This window comes from Pongo abelii, chromosome 13, assembly GCF_028885655.2.
Source record: "Pongo abelii isolate AG06213 chromosome 13, NHGRI_mPonAbe1-v2.0_pri, whole genome shotgun sequence".
NCBI lineage: Eukaryota > Metazoa > Chordata > Mammalia > Primates > Hominidae > Pongo > Pongo abelii.
Genome location: NC_071998.2, coordinates 52,178,244 through 52,182,438, shown reverse-complemented (window position 1 = coordinate 52,182,438; position 4,195 = coordinate 52,178,244).

Sequence of the window (4,195 nt, the reverse complement as noted above, 5' to 3'; positions counted from 1 at the left end):
CAGCAGAAGCAGGAAGGCAAGTCTCACCTTCCCCACCTCCCTCCCTTCTCCCATCAAGCAGGTCATAAAACCTAGGAAGGATTTTCTGACCTTCCCCTGAAGCAGGTTATAAGACCCTCATGTGAGAAGTATCTTCCTATGCCTGGGAGAGAGGAACATCTTTATCTCCGAAGATAAAGGGTCACAGAGAAGAATCTGACTTGTTAAGATTCCAAGGACTTGCTAAGTTTCCCCCAGTTTATTACCATTAGATCACACCCTTTTTGCCTGTCATATTTCTCCACAACTACCCATTATTCATCAAACCTAGCATTAAAAAAAACCCACACACAACCCTCAGGTTTAATGGTTTCTTCAGATTTTTATTTCTGTATGAAGTCTCCAAGTCATGTAAAACTTACATTAGATAAATTTGCAGGCTTTTCTCTTATTAATCTGCCTGTTGTTACAGGGACCTTAGCCATGAACCTAAAATAGGTAGAAGGAAAGATATTTTTCCTTTCCTATGAGGTAAAGTAACTTTGCAAAAAACACACTGCTAATAAGTGGCAGAACTGGGGTTTGAACAAGGATTCTGAATCTAGACCACCACCCTCCTTATCCATTATATGGCATATTTATAACACCTGACCCTCCAACCAACTAATCAACCTGGGCCTTGTCTGAAAGGCAATGGAGGTTCTAATTATTTTTGTATGTGATTAAAATAAATGTTCTTCCTTCAAATATCCATATAGCTAATTCCCTCACATCTGTATGGAATAAATTATGTCCCTTCCCAAATTTATATGTTGAATCCCTAATCCCCAGCATTCAGTGCAGTATCTGGCACACAGCAAGTGATCAATAAATAAATGAAAAGAAGAAAGAAAGCTCAGGAATTGACTGAGTCTTCCTCAGACCAAACTCCATGGGACAGGAAGGAGGCAGGACTGAGCCAAGAAGAGGGACCTGGCTTATGCTTAGAAATGGGGTAAGCATGATGACAAATTACAGCTTCAACAAAAGATCAGGGTAGCTGGAGTCAGAAAGGCAAATTGATCCAAACCAAGAAGGCATCTTAAGACGCTAAAAACTGAAGGGCATGAAGGAAGCCAAAGACTAATTCTGCCATAGACCTGGTTGTTAAGCCTCGTGGCTCTTTTTTTTTCTTTCTTTTTTTGAGACGGAGTCTCGCTCTGTCACCCAGGCTGGAGTGCAGTGGCGGTCTTGGCTCACTGCAACCTCCACCTCCCGGGTTCACGCCATCCTGCCTCAGCCTCCCGAGTAGCTAGGACTACAGGTGCCCGCCACCACGCCCAGCTAATTTTTTGTATTTTTAGTAGAGACGGGTTTTGCCGTGTTAGCCAGGATGGTCTCGATCTCCTGACCTCGTGATCTGTCCGCCTTGGCCTCCCAAAGTGCTGGGATTACAGGCGTGAGCCACCACGCCCGGCCAGCCTCCTGGCTCTTAATCCTCTGCTCACCTCACCTGCTCAGGTGTTGCCTCCAGAATGCTTTAAAGTATTCTGTTCTGACACTCTTTTGACCTTAGCCCAGGCAGGATTGATGGTGATCTAAGGAAAGATACGCAAGTCTACTCAGCTCCTTCAAAAGTTTCCTTCTGCCTGAGCATAGTGGCTCATGCCTATAATTCCAGTGCTTTGGGAAGCTGAGGCAGAACAACCACTTAAGCTGAGGAGCTGAAAACCAGCCTGGGCAACATGGCAAGACCCTGTCTCTACAAAAAAACAAAAATTAGCTGGGTATGGTGGCACATGCATGTGGTCCCAGCTACCAGGGAGGCTGAGGTGGGAGGATTGCTTGACCCTCAGTTCAAGTTCGAGGCTTCAGTGGATTATGATTGCACCACTGCATTCCAGCCTGGGTGACAGAGTGACACCCCATCTCTAAAAGAAAAAAAAAGTTTCCTTCCCATCTAGAACTTAAGAGTTTTAGAAAAGAAAATCCTTAGCATGCTCTTCCAGGTGACAGCTCAAAGAGTCTCTTCGGACTCCACTGGAAATCTCTTGCTTGGGCCAACCTTCCCCCACCGTCCATCTCTTTGCCACTTGAATTTCACCTCTCTCCATGGTCCCTTTTGATGGCATCTTAGTTGTGGTTTTTACTCCTAGGTACTGTCTCTTGAATTACTTTACTCAGCAGTCTCTGAGCAGCCCAACCCTGCATCCCGGGCTCCTGCCCCTGCAGGAAGGGATTTAGCGAAAAGGAATAAAAAGAATATCTGTAATACACCCCTTCTTCCAGCAACCTCCCACACTCACCTCTCTTCTTCAACAGGGGGTGCTATTCACATGGTCACTTTACACTATTCTGCACTACACAAACTTCATTGTTATACTCTTCACCCCTATACCTCCATCAGCCACAACTCTTGAAGAAATGTTTATGAAAGCCTAAATCTAGGATTCCCCCTGAAATGTGGATGAATTTTACACCAGTTCCTTAAGTCGAAAAATATTTGCCATTAATGAGGGCTTAAACCTTACTTGTAGAAATAATTTGCAATACAAGAAAAGGGTCATAACTCCATAGAGTACGGGACTAAATCCATGTATTTACTTCCAAGCCAGGCAAGTAGACGGGACTCTATTCTGATCTAAAATGAGAAGAGAAAAATGCTTCTCTCAAGGAAGAGGTTGTTTATGGCAGTGAAGGGAGAAGCAAGAGGATCAATTTTGAGGGTCAGCGGATGAAAAGAAAGGAAGTGAGCCAGGAGCTGCCGAAGCTGATCAAGAAAGACGCACAGCCTCTCACGAGGTGGCATCCTCCAACTCCCAAACTCTGAAGGCCTCCAGCTCCACATCTCATTACCTTCCTCCCAGTCTTCTTGTAGGGAGAATTTTCTGCCATAGGCTACAGAGGCTCAGAAGTGAGGGAAGACGGGGAAAGGAAGATTCCCCCATGCCTGGCATCCTTAGCTGTTCCCACACATCTTCCTATAAAAATACTCTTCATAGGCCAGGCGCGGTGGCTCAAGCCTGTAATCCCAGCAGTTTCGGAGGCCGAGGCGGGCGGATCACAAGGTCAGGAGTTCAAGACCAGCCTGGCCAACATGGTGAAACCCCATCTCTTCTAAAAATACAAAAATTAGCTAGGCATGGTGGTATACACCTGTAATCTCAGCTACTGGGGAGGCTGAGGCAGGAGAATTGCTTGAACCCAGGAGATGGAGGTTGCAGTGAGCCGAGATCATGCCACTGCACTCCAGCCTTGGTGACAGAGCGAGACTCCATCTCAAAAAAAAAAAAAAAAAAAAAAAATGAGGTGGTCAAGTCCTGTAATTCTGGAAATCTACTTCAGAGGATTATGTATTAAACCTAGCTAACCACCAGGCAGGCATAATATGGTTACTATGGAGAACGCATCCTGAGTCCCACATAACTTACTTCTGCAAATGAACCACTGGAATTCTGCCATTCTGATATAGGGACTGCTTGTGTAACCCTCAAATGAGGGAGGAAGATGCATTGACATCTTTTGGACCTGTTAGATTCATAAGACAAGGAATAATTTTGTATCCATTTTGCTTGAGAGTTTTTCATATTGCCTTTTGATCATTCTGGAGATCAAAAAATATGTTCCCTTCCTTCTGGTCAGGTTTTAAAGAATTCTGAGGTCTCTGGCTGGCACATTCACTGATTCCTATAGAATCAAAGCAATGATTTTGAGTCTCACTTGCTTAGAAATGTAAAGGAATGAGTAAAAGTCGGAAGGAAGTTTAATTTTAGCTTCTTTGGGCTTTTTGATCATGAAAACTAAAGCATATCTGATACAAATACACTTCTTTACTGAAGTTCAGAGAGTTAAGTTTGTCTAAATTCAAATTATTAAACTGCATTTTAGCTGCTTTAGCATAACTGTGTGAAAGAGCACGTGAAACAGAGAGAAAATGACTCATGCAGTCTTCTCAGTGAAGCTGAAAGTCTAGTTAACCCTAAAAAGATGCCATTACTAAGTGAGCTCTAGCTCATTGTTTATATGCAAGCTGGCCACCAAATCATATTTATCCTTTTTGGGAGGGCTTAGCAAAACAATGCAATCAATTTCTAGTACATGAGAATATTTCCACACTGCAAGTTTTTCTGAAAAAAAGAAACTACATCATGATTTGAAAACAGCAAGAGATGAAACAGGCTTTTTCATATGACACTTCAATAAACATTTTCACATGTAAGAAATGTCCTGCACTTTT